The sequence below is a fragment of the Dromaius novaehollandiae genome, chromosome 2 (genome assembly GCF_036370855.1).
Source record: "Dromaius novaehollandiae isolate bDroNov1 chromosome 2, bDroNov1.hap1, whole genome shotgun sequence".
Taxonomy (NCBI): domain Eukaryota; kingdom Metazoa; phylum Chordata; class Aves; order Casuariiformes; family Dromaiidae; genus Dromaius; species Dromaius novaehollandiae.
Window position 1 is genome coordinate 88,383,824 of NC_088099.1, and position 16,069 is coordinate 88,399,892.

Consider the following 16,069-nt stretch of genomic DNA (forward strand, 5'->3'; position numbering starts at 1 on the left):
GAGGTTCTCAATGTCTCTATATAAAGAATTTTAAGTTAATTTAGAAATGTTTGCCTGGGAGCAGTGTGCACAGACTTCTAAAGTTTCGACTGTGGGAACTAAAGCACATTGACCGTTGCTTTGCCCAATCTGTTACTAACATTTGACGTACGTAGCCCTCATAATGAAGCTTTCTGTTAGGCAGATAATGCTGGGAAGCTTCTTCAACAGAAGTAGGGGAGTTTTATGATTTTATTTATTTTCTGGTAATTTATTTCATGACCTTGCTGTCAAGGTATTATTTGTTAGTTGGCTCCAGCTTTGTGTTAGCTTTCTGCTGTACAAGTCTTAATTTTCTATTAATCTTAATGAAAGAAAGTTGGGAGGTTTCCCCCATTTTGAATCTTTTGTCAAAAGTGTATTGCCCATCACTAATTCCGAAGGTTTTGAGATAATCTGGATTTCAGAGATGAACAAGCCAAGTATTTGTATACTTAAAAAATGTTCTTTTTTTACAGATTTTATAATTCTGAATGCTGTATCTGTTGTGAGGGAAAGCGATGTTAATAACACAAATCTCCAAACAGAAACATAGCATGTGCTTTGGCTTTTTATCATCTTTCTGAAATATATAACTAATGCTGAATTAAAAAAAAAATAGTTTTGATCCTTCAGTTATATATAATGAGCATCAAAAGAGGAAGAATAGCTTGAGATATTGGAACAAATGTAACTGCAGACAGATGCAATGAAAACAAGAAACATTTAATTAGTTTGGAACCTAAGAGTTGTGCTTTGTAACAAAATTTATTGCCAGAAATTCTTTAAATCATTATAGAAACTGCATGAGTAAGTGACAATGCAATCATCAAGAGTGAAATAACCATTCTGGGTGCATAATAAATTTATCCAAAGTTATGCTGATGCATCTGTTATGTTGTATGTCAGGTTTTTGGTGCTTTGAGAGATATTTGCAGATGGAATGTTGGCAGTGGGTATCAAACATAACGAAAACCTCAGATCCGTGTATGGTGTCTGATAGGACCTAAATTCTTTTTCTCTATGCAATTGCTTTATAAATACTTAAGCATGTTTAAATGACTTGTTACGTCTCTCACCAGGGTAGTCAGAAGTCACTTGGAATGTCAAAATTCTGCATTGAAACAGGTGGGGAAATAAGATATTCTGGCCTGAGGAAGGTTTGAAATGTACAGGTCATGCTCTGTTTGATACAAACACTTTTTATCTCCAATTCATTTTTAAAACTTATTCTTGCCTTTTCCTCTCTGAAGTCACACAAATGCTTTTATTTCTACTCTCTTTCTTTCTTTCCAAATCTTTTTACAGTGTTTGGATATAAGTAAAGCCATAGTACAGCCGACTATGAACTGTGAAGTGTTCTTGACCCACAACTTTGTACTGTACTACTTTTCATCCCTGCTGAGGACAAGATATTCTGGTTTCTGCTGTTAGATGTATACTCATTGTGAAGAGCTGCTGCCATGAGGACAATAAAGATAATTTGACACCCTTTTTTTTAAAGCAGAAAGCAGTAACACAAAGCCAAAAAGCTAAAGCATGCCCTGTAACGTAATATTCAAGCTAACAACTGTAATATAACTAAAACATAGTCCTTTTAATATTGTCTGTAGAATTATTACCACTTACTCTAATGCAAACATCTGATTCTCATATGAATATCCATAATCTTAGAAAGACCTAGCAAATATAAAATTACCTAGGGATGTGTATTTGAAGCTTTTAAAGAATCTGAATATGCTAATGAAATGTTTTTGCCATCCTATTAAACTAAACAATTCTGTGGTAATTACACATGACTCTAGACTAAATTTTTATGCTAAACAAAATTAAACTGTTTATGTTCAAATAGGAACTTTCTGTGCTGTAGATAACATCCCAACATTGTGTTATGAGATATGTAAGTACAAGCAATTATATATATTTACAATAAACCTGCAGAAGAAAGCTCAAAATAAAAGAAAGTTCTGCTGTTGACATTGGAAAGCAACATAGGCCCTAAGGCAAGTAGAGAGCTCAGTGTTATGATGGATTAGTAGGTGGTCAAATCATTGTTCCTTGCCTGGATTCATCAAGTTCAAACTCTGAATTTTTAGTTTTTTTTTTTAATCCAGTTATGAAAAATTGTTAGTCCAGAGCAGGGTTGTTTGACTGCTGAAATAAGCCACATCCACAGACCTAATTCTTCACTTATTTTTATGGGTGTCTGCAGCCCCTGTCAATGCTTGTGTCCTAAGACAACCTCTCCAACAGTTCTAATTAAACACGAGCATTCATGATAGACCTCAAATATAAGTTCGGTTTCTGAGCTTGTAGGGGGTTTTTTTGTCATCAATGTGATTTTCGCTATAGGGATGGGAAGATGTCCAAAAGAAGTAGTCATAAATGGATAAAGGCAGGTGGATTTGGGAAATACCAGCTTGTTCCCTCTGAAAAAGAAAAAGAAAAAAGTTCTTATGACAAGGGATTTCCAGTTGGCAGTCAAAGAGCAAAGAGTGGTCCTGCCAGGTGGTTTTACATGGAATGCTTCCTGGGTTTTTTCTTGCTGGGTGGAATGGGGACAAAGTGCAAATCTTGACTGGGTTTAGTGCAGTCATGATTGTATCAGACTTCTTGCTGACCTTGAAACTGGAAATAATAGTGACCTCTGAATATGTAAAAGTTGTTATCCCTTACCTAAATCATAGTTTATACTTATCTGAATGATTTGGAGGCAAAGGGAGTTAGTAAAAGAGTAGGGTGGCCTGGCATGCTTATAATACAGAGAAACATGCATGTTGAGTAGTCTAAGTTGAAAACATCAGCATTTTTCTTAAAACATCTATCAAAAATTCATCCTCTTGATTTCTTGAATAGGCCATATTAAAATGGTGTCCTAGGACTGCCTGAGTCTCTGGTTTTCTGTTTGCTTGTTCTAAGTTAAATAAGGAGGTGTATCACTTCAGTTACATGAACCAATAAGTGAAAATATTGATTTTTTTTGACGTGTGCATGACAAAACTAATCTTTTTGTAAGACTTGTGAAAAGAGAAGTCTGATAAATATAATGTAAATAAAAATATTATAAATATATTTAATTCATATATTTATATAACTTTCAATATAATGCATTTATAATATATAAATATATTTTATATTATAAATATATATTTATAAATTATAAATATTATATATAAATTAAAAAAATAGAGCTGTGTGGTCCAGAGGGGTTGTGTCATTGTGTTAAGGGTATCACGTGATAATTGAAGGGGCAGCCTGGAGAGGAGAAAAAAAAGACTTAAGAAGAATTAAAAAAATGACAAAAAAATCAAAAAACACTGATACTACTTCAAAAACATGACTTTCCATGGAGAGAAGGCATATTACCACCTCACTCTTAATATAATCCTTAAAAAACAAATAAAATGAATAGAAGGGAGGGGATGGGAAATCCCTCTGTCCACTGGCCTCTGTCTAGTAATGATGCCTCTCTCTTCTCAGACACAAAGTAGCAGTTGTCCAAGGCTTGATAATATCCAAGCTTTCTACTCTCAGCAATGAAGGTTCTTGTATTGTAGGAGACAATAATAACCACTGTTGCTTATTATAAGCCAAACTATCCTGTATGCATTGGGATATATATCCTGGCATCAGTGTGATCATGGAACATCATTAGAAAGAGGACTGATGACTGAGGTTGTCACATTAACAACTTTTATGAGTAATATCAGGTTGCCTGCTGTACCCTGAGAACAAGATACAATCTGTCTGAGAAACATACAGAGTGAATGTTCTACTCTTGAAAACAATATTCAGGATGGATAAAAAAAATGGAAATGGGTAAACAGGAATCAAGATATTGTACAAAAAGAGTTGAAAAGGTTAGAGGTAAGACATGTCTCTGCAAAAGTATAAATTAATGTCACTGTAGAATTTATTTATGATGGAAACAATGTTGTGACATTGTAGCAAAAATGTAGCAACTCTCAATGTGAGATCATCTAGGAGAAGAGGGTGACTTTATTTTAAAACAAAACCAATTTCATTTGCTTATGTTCTCATACCTACACACTCATAAAACTTATTGAGAAGGTTTGCCCAAAGTTCAGGCACAAAAACAGTTGTATTGAAGTAATTTGCCCAGGATTTCATGCAGTCAGATGGAGGACAAAACATCAGCTAGTGAGTCCCTCTCCTGCCTCCTGGGTTCTTTTGTTGGCCAGCTGGTCCTGGTTTAAAAGGTGGGTGGTTTTGGTGGTTTTTTGTTGTTGTTTTTTGTTTTATTCCTTCACCATTTTGAAGCTGGTGGTGATTATGACCTTTCATTTCTCCATCTTGTTCCACCACTGAGTATTAGGATTTACTCACTGGCCTTTGTCGTTTTATCTGGCTGTCTCAATGTGCCAAACCTGGTCTCCATCTTTCTGCCATCATTTCTTCATGCCTTAAATCTTTGTTTTAGTATGGTGTAGGCCATCCTTTGCCTTTTCCTAGTCTGGGTGTCCTGAGAAGCTGAATGGAGATGTGCTGTGACCCAATGATGCATAAACCTTCTTCTCCCCATTTCTCTGGGCCTTCCATACCCAGACATTCTACTTCAATTTATGTTCATTCAGTTTTACCATTTCTGTTACGTTTGTCTACACATGTAGTCAAATTTGCTGTCATTACGTAGCAGAGAAATTTGCTGCAGTGTTTCATTCTGAAGGTACTGATGACATAATCATTATGCTGTAATTGTAGATTTGTCTTTTGCCTTAAATTGAATTGTAAACCATTTTAATACCTAAAAATCTCTCAAGGAAAAGCTTAATTTTATAAGTTTTGAGGAGTTAACTCATATCACAGATCACATTTTTTGAAAGCATATGCTTTGGGAATTTGGTCCTAACATGCATCTTCTGTGTTCTCTCACTTGGAAAGTACTATTCTTCCATGACTGCAAAAGGTACATATACTGCAAAATTAGTATACTCTCTAAGCAGTTTAAGGCCAAGAGGTTTATTTAAAAGCCCAAACCCCCACATTCCCTTACCTAGTCATAAACAGTACATCTCTCTAAATACTGCCAATGGCCTGCTCAGATCCATCATGATTCCTGGTTGGTACAGCTTCATCAGTTTTTCCTGCTGTGTTTCTCTATGACTCTATAAATCTGGTCTTTAATGCTATTTCTGTAATAGTCTGCTTCCTTAACAATCCAGACATGAGTGCCTTTTTGTAAGCTTCAGCAGCTGAGTTCTCATCTGAAATACCTTTGTGTGTCTGCTATACTCATACCTTCACTTTAGCAGTATGTTAGCTAAGAAAGGTGAAGTCCTGTGAATGCTTCTGCATCACATGGTTTTCCTAAAGAGAGACTGCAACACCCCTCTTCCTTTTCCACAGAAGTTGTTAAAAACCTCAAGTTTACAATTTTGCAATTTTCTGTTAAGATCTTCTTTCAACTGTGGTAAAATCCAACGCTTACTATTCTTACTGCTGTATTGTGTATGCCATGTGAGGCAGCAGATAACCACAACCGTACAAAACCATGATAATGTATGAGGGAAATGCATCCAATTTATTATGCTTGTTCAGCTTCTGTTAATGCGAGAAAAGATAGAATGATAGAGCATGTATGTATACAAATTCAGTATATTGCCATCTACCTTCTGTAAAATTTACTTTGACCAAAATAGATCTAGAGCATCGTATCTGCTAGAAAATTGCTTTTTCTTAAAATACTAAATTGGACAGCTACTGAACTGTAGTGAAAGCTAGTAAGTAGTAGAATTTGTGATGATTTGAGTTTTAATGATACGCAGGAAATTGTGTGAAGAAGCTTTGTGGAAAATGTTATCCTTATTCCAAAAATAAAAGTTTGAATGGGAGCTATTGAAGGAAATTGACTTTATAAACTTATCAAAATAGTTTCATGAAGAGGAAGATGGTTTAGGTTTATGTAAGCTTTAACTGAGATCAATGAGGACCTACAGGTCTATTGCTATATATAGCGTGAGAAGAACACCATTTCTACCTTACTGTAGAAATCTGAAGTTTAGAGTAAATACTGTTGTTGTGTTGTCAAAAATGTTAAGAACCATTCATCCAAACTACAGAAGTAGTAGTACCTAAATATCCATCTCACGAGTATTATCTGAGGTTAGTGTTTCTATAGAAAGTACGTATGTCACTTTTTGTAACTATAAATGGATTTGTTCTTTCAGCTGTCACCCACTGTAATTTGGATATTATCTTCCAATTTTCATTTTCTGAGAGTTGTAAGGGAGGCTGATTAGTATGCATTAGAGAAGAAGTCAATCTCTACTCAGTTCCTGGTTTAGCATAATGTTTCTGTGATCTTGGGTACCTTGGCCTACTTGATGCCTCAGTTCCCCGCATTCATGTTAGGAAAGTACTCACTTGTATTGACAGATGAAGGGAAGATAAAAATTTATCATTAATTTGAGCCCCCAAATAATATGGTGATGAGCCATAGGGTTCTACAGATATATTCCTAATAGCAGATTATTTTTAACTTCCCTACACTGCACCTCCCCAAGAGAATAAATGCTTTTTTAAAATTCCTACTCATGGCAAATTCTTCAATATCATTTCTCTGTCTTTTAATTACGGTTGTGCTGTCAGTTACAGCTATTCCTGTCCAGAGGTAGTGTAATAAAGTGAACTGTTCCCTTCATGTTTCTCTCCCTAGATTACTTTTGTGTTAAACAGAAACAGGATTACTGTAAGGGTGAGGTGGGGGCACCGCCTGGACTCCCAGCCGGGATGGATACACAAACACAAGGCATACGATGGTTGATATGGAGCATTTATTACCTCTGCGTCTGAACGGGGGTCCCCCGGCGTTTTCCCGATCGAGGCAATAATGGAGCGGGGGATCCCTGGCACCGCTGAGCATCAGTCCAGGGTGAGGAACACCGGAGGGGGGGGCACTAGATGAAGTTTTTATGTACTATACACATGTGCAGTAAGCATGTTGAGCTCATTGTTATTCTCGATTCAAAGCCCAGGTGCAGCGCCACCCTGGCACAGGCTCAACTACATGACTGTGGGTCAGCATGCCCTGTTGATGCTCCTTTTCCCACGGAACAGTCTGACTAGCTTCCATCGCCTATCTCCTCGACATTCTTCTGCACTTTCCCATACAATTACTTTTACAGAAGCTCAAATTTAATCAAACAGCATTAAAAGAAATCCTCATCTTAGAATTTGCCACGTCGAAGAGGGAAGTAGAGACCCACTGATGCCAAGCTATACAAAAATGTGATCTCATTAAGTCAGGAGGCATGAGGGTTTGATAGACTTGGAGTGAGCTTGAGTCCAACCAGCTGTCTGGGAAACCTCTGTGTTCTGCACCTGTTCAAATATGATTATTCTGCCTCAGTACCTCCTCCATGTTTTTCTTTCCTTTTATATGTCCACTTGTAAGTCTCCAAAAGCATTTTATTTAGCAAACTAAAATCAGGAAGATGTATAGAAAGTGTTAGTAAACTGGTGTGGAAAGACAAAGAAAAGGGGTAATCAGCTCCATTGAAATGGTAAAAGTTGGAACCATGTAAACTGGAATGGGCAAACTACCGGTGAGTGTACTGTGGCAAATGTGTATAGGCATAAGAAAGGGCTGTATGAGCCCCTTATGTTTTTCTATCATTACTATGAATTCACTCACTAAATTAGCTAATTAATTTTCTGAAAGAAATAAGTCAAAATATGGACAGAACTGTGCATTGGTTGGAAAAGGTAAGAGGTATTTTTTTTTTTACTACTTGCATTCTTTTTAAGCATTCCTTACAAAAATATATATAAATGAAATGTTTAAATAATATTTGAAAGAACTTTTCTTGAAGATTCAGCTCAGCTAATGTGTCACACTTTTTTTATATTGTTGTTAGAACTGCAGTGATTGCATTACTATAATTGATTTATCTGCTAAGTTTAAGAGCCAGTTCAGAAATCCATTTGGCTCCTATTTGCCATTTGTCTTTTGAAGATTTATCTGTTCCTTCCCTTTCTAGTTGCAGCTGCAGAAAGCTATCTGCATGATATTTCAACTCAAGGAACCTGTGAACCTCAGAGAATTATGTTTGTTCTAGAGAGTGTGTATTCAAAATAATTAAAATTCTTTCCCCTTGAATGTTTTTTAATGCAATTACCAATTTTTCTCTTTACTAAAAATTTTCCCCAGTTTTAAAGTTTATCTTCTGACAGCACAGCATTAGAGAATGCCCTGTCTTTCCAACCCCGCCACCACTACCACCACTTTCTTTTGACTGCAAAAGGGCAGTAATGGTATCATGTCAATTCTGGCATTTACAAGGGTTTTTTTGAAAAATAATTTTATTCTCTGAACAATTTAGAATCCTGGCAACAAAAATTCTTTGAGGCAAATTCTTCAACTAGGTTTCACAGTGTCTAGACACTCTAAAACCAAATGCAGAATGTCTATAGGATTGAAAAAACAATTTCCAAACTGCAGAATGCTGAAAAAAGACATCAAGGCAGTTCAGCAGGCAAGCAGGGATAAGATGCAGAAGAGCACTCAAATGCCTGTGAAATCAGCAGTGGGCCTGATGATTTGTAATGTGTTAGAGCCATTTTGCACAGGTGTCTGGTTCCAGGGACTGGAATACTGTGCCACTGAAGTTTTGGATGCATAATAAATATGGGATCAGGCCACAAGGTTTGAAGCAGATAGATGTGTATGATACCTATGATCGGGAGTTTGGAAGCCTATCAGAACATCCGAAAGCCTGTAAAAACCCTCTTCCAGGATTTCTTGCCAACAGATCTACAAATATCACTCAGCAGTAGTAGAAGCACTGAATAATTTAGAATAATCCATCCCAGTCCACCTATTCAAACTGGAAGAGCAGAATCTTTAAGCAAAGATTACCTGACAGATCTGGGAAGTGCCAAGAAAGCCCAGCTGAGACGACTTAATGGAAAAAATAAGCAGGGTAGGAAAGTCACCATGCAGTACAAATCTTGCATGTAAAATATAATTAAATTCCTTAAAAGATCTGTTTAATCAGACACAAAGAAAGAATTATGGCCATGCTGAATTCCCAGAAAGGTTGTGTATGAAAACTTAGGTACACTTCAAAACACAATAGGCTTAAACCTATTGCCTTTTGGTTTAATTTTTGATTTTTTTTTTTTTTAATTGGAGTCCTAAACAGGACCTTTTAGCCATAGGTGATATTTACAGGAAACTTACCTGTAAAAATTGTTTTGTTTGAACACCAACCATTTTCTCCCTCCTGGATATATGTATATATACACATGTATATATAGGAAACTTTCCATAACTCTATAAAGAAAGGTTTGAAGCAAGAACTCCTTTAAAATTCAGTAAGAACTAGAGACTAAAGACTGAAGTCTCTGTTAGTTGCCTCACCTGCTGTGACGCTGAACTCTTTCTTCTGTAATATTGCTCAGGCTGGCAGGGGAATTACTGCTCGCAAGGACTTCACACAGCAAGAGGCACATAGAGGTTGGTGGCAAAATACCCAAGTGTAATGTGCAGCAACACTGCTTCAGTTAGAGAGTTCATCTGAGACTCTGATGTTGTTCCTGGAAAACAGTGGAGTTGTTACTTTATGAAATAATATCCAACAGTAGCAGGAGTGAGTTGGAGTAGGGTTTGTCCCTTCAAAATTTAAATGGCTGTAACACAGGTGTGCCTGAGCTAGCTACTCAGAAATACTTGATGGAAAGAAATGACATTTTCAGAAAAAAAAATTTCCTCCATTCTCAGACAGATTAAATGAAATGTACCCTTTCAAAATTAATTCCATAATGGGTTCCTAATATGAAGAATGATTCTCTAGTCTCTTAATCCTTAAGTGCAAATCCTTGAATGACAAAGAATAATCCTAAATTTGTAATTCTGCTGGGAGGTACAGTGGTACAATCCTTAGTAGGAAGTCTTTGTTTGAGCACACAGTATAGCTAGAAATCATAAAAGAAAAAAAACCCCTGTTTTTCGTTTGAAAACATTATTCCATCAAAATTTAAACTTTCTGTGGTAATGCCCTTACTTTAGATGGTTCATTTAGAAGGAAAAAAACCCCTTCAAATATTTCAAGATTTCTTAAGACAAAACACTTACTTTCCCACTTCCAGATGATATTTATTTTTAAACCTGGAAACAGAAACTAAAACATTTTATTAGCAAATAACTAAAATAGATTGATCAAAGACATTGTAGTATCCTGTTCATGGAAGTTTTTAAGAACAGGTGAGACAAATATGCCAAAAATGGTATTGGTATAACTGACATTTGTCTTCTGGCATGGTAACCTACAGTCTCCTGATGTCTCTTTCTCCTGATGCCTAAATATTTGTGGAAAATGTAGAATATGTGATATTTTGTTTTGATTGAGGAAGAACACAAGTGCTTATATCATGGAATTCCTTATGGAGCTGAACTTCTGCCTGTTGGGTTGATCAGAAGTAACAAGACATTAGCCTTAGTAATTTCTCCAGAAAGAATGGTGTAGCTATTAGCGTTGACTACATCCTTCTCCACTGCAGCCTGATCTTGAGCAATTGGCTGAATTCCTCTCTCTGTGGTGGAGCTGAAAACATTTTCCTCCCTCAAAAGGCTCTGCATGGGGGATTCTTATGGAAGGGGGCCCTACAACCTGGTAGATTACCCCTTCCAATACTGCTGCGCTTGAAAGCCAAGCTAAGGATCTCAGGAGCCCTGCAGGTGCTTAGTGGGTTTGGGGGAAAGACTTTGCTGCGTGTTTTGTCCTCGTGCTTATGTCTAACTACTACAGTTACAGTAGTCTAAATAACTACAGTTTATATATAGGAACAAAAAAATGATGCTTGTTTAAAGGAATATCAGGAGAGGACCAATCTACAGATGTATGCATTGCCAGTATAATATCTCTCTGGCTAATCTATAGATATGACATATATTTTTGTCCTTGTGTTTTTAATAATAGACTGTGAGGAGAATTCATTCATACCAGCAGATAGTATCCACTTCACATTTTTGTTTCTTTGCTTTTTATTGCCTTATAGCCTTACTGAAGTTCTGTATATTATGTGTAACAGCAAGACATATAATTTAATCTTTTTTGTGTATGTATTTACAATGAACTGAAAGTTAAGTTTACAAGGAGGTTCTACCTTCCCTGAATAGTCATTTTGACAGGTTTTTACATGTATCTTGAATCAAATATTAATGGTTCAATGATAAACCAGTCTTAATACTAAACTGGTTATCTTTGGTGGCTGTCTAGAGAATGTTAAATACCACCACTCCCCCACAAAATAGAATTCATCCTGGTAGCACGTACAGAAATTACCACCACTATGCCTGCACATTAGCTTCACAGTGAGGAGAGTTTATAGTGTGTTTCTTTCTGCTTCGAAACAATCCTCACATACATCAGAGCAGTGTGAATCATTAATTCATACTTCATGTACTGTTACACCAGATACCACCAAGTAACAAGTGTGTCGCAAAACATGTGAGATTCAAAATATGATGTCCTTGCCAGAGAGAACAAGCTAGGCGTGGTGATACAGTGAATCTATTCAAAGTGATTCATTCATCTATCTCTAGAAATATATATTTTTTCTTCACGCATGGGTATTAGGAGGCATCCTTTCACTGCTGCACAGGTGTTGCTGTAAATATAGTTTTCTACACTAGGGGAAGGCAGACAATTCACTGGCACATGGAACAATACATCAGACAAGATGAGCTACAGTACAAAACAGGTAGAAATACTCTTTGGCTCTTTGACTTTTCATCTGTGTGTTTCCTCTTGACCTGTTTTGCTGTTCTGTGTCTGGCTATGCCTTTTCTGTGTCTGAATTTGCTTTTTTCTTTCTGTTATAAATAATGTGTGGTTTTATAGCTATGGGACAATTAAAAGAATTTAAAAGAAATATAAAATGAGTGGAGAAGAAGTCCTTAACAGCTGTTTAAATAGCTTTATAGTTAATTGCTGTGAGACAGATAAAACTTTTTATAATGTTTCAAATACTTCTAAGCTGTTATAATTATTTAGAAAACAAAATATAAGGACTTGATGGTGATCAGTGCTTATGTTTTCAGTTCCACTGATATTTCTTAGGATGACTACATACGTGGCAGGTCCAGACCCCCTAATGTCTTTGTAGCTAGGTTAGACAGGTACTGTTTTACTCTCTTAAAACAAACATAACCTGTGATGTGCTGTACACATGAATAAACAAGATGCTTGGAAAACACTGGTTCTTGTATAGGTCTTCAACTGTTGTCTTCTGAAGGAACTGTCAGGCTTACTCATATGCTGATCAGTTTGTAATGGCTTCTGATACCTGGATGACTGAAAAGGATTATTAGCATGCAATGAAGAATTTGAATCTACTGAAGAAGCTGTCATATTCCATGTGAGACAACTAAGATAGAGACTTAATGATAATATCAGAACTGAAAAGGCAACTTCAGACAAAAACAAAAAACCCCACAGGTGTGAAGTGACTGCTATATGTTTACCTGTAGAAAACAGTCCTGAAAAAAAAGGAATTTTATAACAGAAATCCTATTAAATAACCATCCCTACCATTCCTTAAAAAAATGTATGTAGACCTTAGTGAAGAGCATTTGTATATGGGATAGGCTTATTAGAAGCTAAAAAAACCCCACAAAATAAACACTAGCCCTCTGCAAAATTTAGCTCTGGTTGTGTGTAAAGCCCTTTGACTGGCTGCCTGTGTCATCCCTCCACCTTTCGCAGTAGGATCAGCCAGACACACAGCAAGAAACAGGTTGAGCTGTGTTCCTTCATCAGTCTGGCCATAGCAAGGAAGGAGGGAAAGATAAAAATGAGCAGAGTGGCTCTTTTCTCCCTGTACAAAAGCTCTTCCCTTTTTTCACGTATCTTCTACTTCCCTAACAGTGTTTATGCTAGGAAGAGGATAATGAGTGAAGAATTTTTGAAATCCTTCCATTGTTTTGGAAGGGGAGTTCCCACAGGCCAAGTAGCACCACATGCTCAGGTCTCACTTCTCTCTTCCAAAATCATGGAAGCGTTTCAAAAGAGTTCCACAGTTCTAATACCTTCTGCATGAAGAATCTTTTTTTTAAACCTGCCTCTCACCATGGTAATCTGAGGCTGTCAATTTCTTTTATTAGAAGAAACAGCAAACAGTCCATCTGTATGTGCTCTCTCCCTGTATTTCATCATTTTGCAAGTCTCTGTCATATGCCCCTTCAGCTTCCTCTTCTCCAGAAGAGACATCTTCCTAACTTAGTTGTTCTGCATGTGGAAGGGGTTCCATACCTTTGGTCTGTCCTTGCTACACTTCTCTTAACCTTTTGCAATTGTGTTTTATTTTGAGATAAACTACTGCGAACTGTTAAGATAAAAGCAAAAGATGGCTTCCTATGTTAGTGAAATGATGTTCTCTGATTTGTTTTCTATCCCTTTCTTAATAATTCTTAATATTTGATTTGTTTTTCTGACCTCCTCGTAACACTGAGTCAATATTTTCTTGGAGCTATCATAACTTCAAGATCTAGCTCTGCAGTGCTAATGGTCAGATCAGAACCCTATCACTTTGTGTGTGAACACAGGATAGCTTTTTCACTCATATATATTGCTTCACTGTACTGAGTTTCATTTACTGTTCTAGTCATAGTTTTCAAGGTCCTTGCCTTGTGGGAGCTTTCTGCAATTCTCCACAGTGGTCCCTCATCCTTACTAGCCTGAAGTAACAATTTTAAAACACAGAAGAATCAAGTGAGACACAACAGAAATAAGAAGGGGTTGGTTTATGTTTTATCTTTGCCAGGTAGGTTTGTTCTTTTGGGTTTGCTCTTTATCTATGTCCTAATTGCAGTAAAATCTGGTATGCTGTTTTCAAACACTACATGTGGTCTTCAGTACTGGCCTTCCCATTTAGGAAAGAAGGGATTTTGATAATGTTATGTCTGTTAATTCTTCTCTCGCTAATGAGTAATGAGAAGCTACCTAATTTTCCAGCAATAATAATTTCTTAAATACTTAATTCCTGCCCTTGGAAACTGGTTTTGATTCTAGCATATGTCATTGGCAATCTATTAGAATTTTTGAAGTGATTATGACTAAGATATCAAAGCATTGTACATGAATTAAAAAAGAAAAAAAAAAAAAAAAAAGGAAAACACCAGACAATAGTTCGGCTTCATTTTGTCACTGTAAAGAAAGATTCCTCACATATTATTGAAAAAAACTTTAGCTTATTAGTTTTTTAATCTTGAAAAATGCTTAGTCCTTTCATGTAACCCCCCCCCCCCCGACATTATTCTAGTTGTCAGTGAAATATAACCTTAAGAGTATAAAGCAGATGGAATATTTTTTGTGTGTGTTACAAGAAGGATTCAAATTTAACAACGTAGCTGAATTTGCAACCTTAACTGTGAAATCCTATTGCTTCCTCAATTAAACTAAGTACCTTTATATGTCACATATGCCATCTAAAAGTCTTCATTGACTCTGGGATACACAATTCTTCCATATCACACTTAAGTCACACAAACTGAGATGTCATGACCATAACAGATTATAATGATTTCAAGGAGAGCAGTTGATGCCCAGTACTTTTAAAATTACATCTGTCTCTGTGGTGATTTTATACCTGATGGAGGGAACAAGGATCAACTTACTTCTCTCTAACCTGAATTTGCCGAGAAGCAGTTTTGCCTATTTACTGCCAAATTGTAGAAATGGTAAAAAAGATGTTTGAGTGACAAATAATACAGCCTAAAGCTTGTGGGTTTGGAACTGGTCTGTAGCTGCATGCACTTAATTCTGAGATGGCTGTCATAGTGTTCATATTGTAAAAATAGGTAAAGCATCTGCAAATGTATGGAAAGTTGCTCAGTTAAAACAGAAGAGGGTTTCTCTCTGCTTACCCACTGCAGCCGTATTCATTGGACTATATCCATTTTATCTGAATTGTCATCATTGAAGAGTGGTAGGTATAAATCTCTCAGTAGCAAAACACAGTTTGAAATTCAGTTTCATTGGAATTATACTGTGCCAGTATTGGGGGAGTTTGGATGATGAACTTGACTTTTTTTTAATTGTAAATTTCAAAAATGTTAGAAGTGAATGCAAGTTTTCCAACATTTGGCATGTTTATATACATTAAAAATTCCTTTAGCTCATTTTTGAGCTTTTATTTTCTTGAGGTTTCATTTTCCTGAGGTTTTAAGTTTTAATCATTATGACTTGAAATTGCCCCAATTCACTTAAGTTAAAAAAAAGAAGAAGAAGAAAAAAACACCTTAAGGGCAGGTGCTCTAAACTGAGAAGTTATAGCAAGTGGCCTCATGTCACAGCATCTTCAAATTAAATAGAGCCATGAAGATTTTTTAAGCAAATGATTGAATTCTAAATGTCATGTAAGACTTGACTATATTAGTCTGTTACGGAGATACTTGTTGCAGTGCAAGGCACCTTGCTCCTTGGCTCTTGTAGGAACTCAGCGGGAACCAGGGTTGTGCCCTCGGACAAAAGGGAGAGTCTAACTTGCCACTTAAAGAGCTAGCATTCACATCTCCCCATCTTGGAGAAATTCCCATAATTTTGGAGACTTTACCTCCTCCTCATACTTTCTGAATACTACCAAATGCTTTTGCAGTTCTCTTTGGTGACAGTTGTGGAGTAAGGGAAGAGCTGTAATTAACTCTTCAGTTGAGAACGCAAAACAGAGCCACTGTGGCATAAAATATAAATTTTAAATACATACAGCATATGTGCTTTTGTGCTGTTATATTTTTGAAGTTCTAATTGTATGCTGCCAAGTCATAGACATCTTTACAATGTCTAACCTCAATATGTCATTAGATTCTATTCCTTTCCATAATTTAGCTTCTTGGTCATAGAACTGAAAATAGAAGAGGCAAATGAGAAGTTGCATGCAGTTGATTTAAAAATATGGCAACCTGCCTTTTCCAACTTTCAGTCACGTGTTGAATCAAATAATGATTTCCATTTTCATATATTCAGGCCTAAATATTTGTCATGTTTATTATGGGTGAAATTCCCTACTGTTCACATTAGCTATGCAAGAA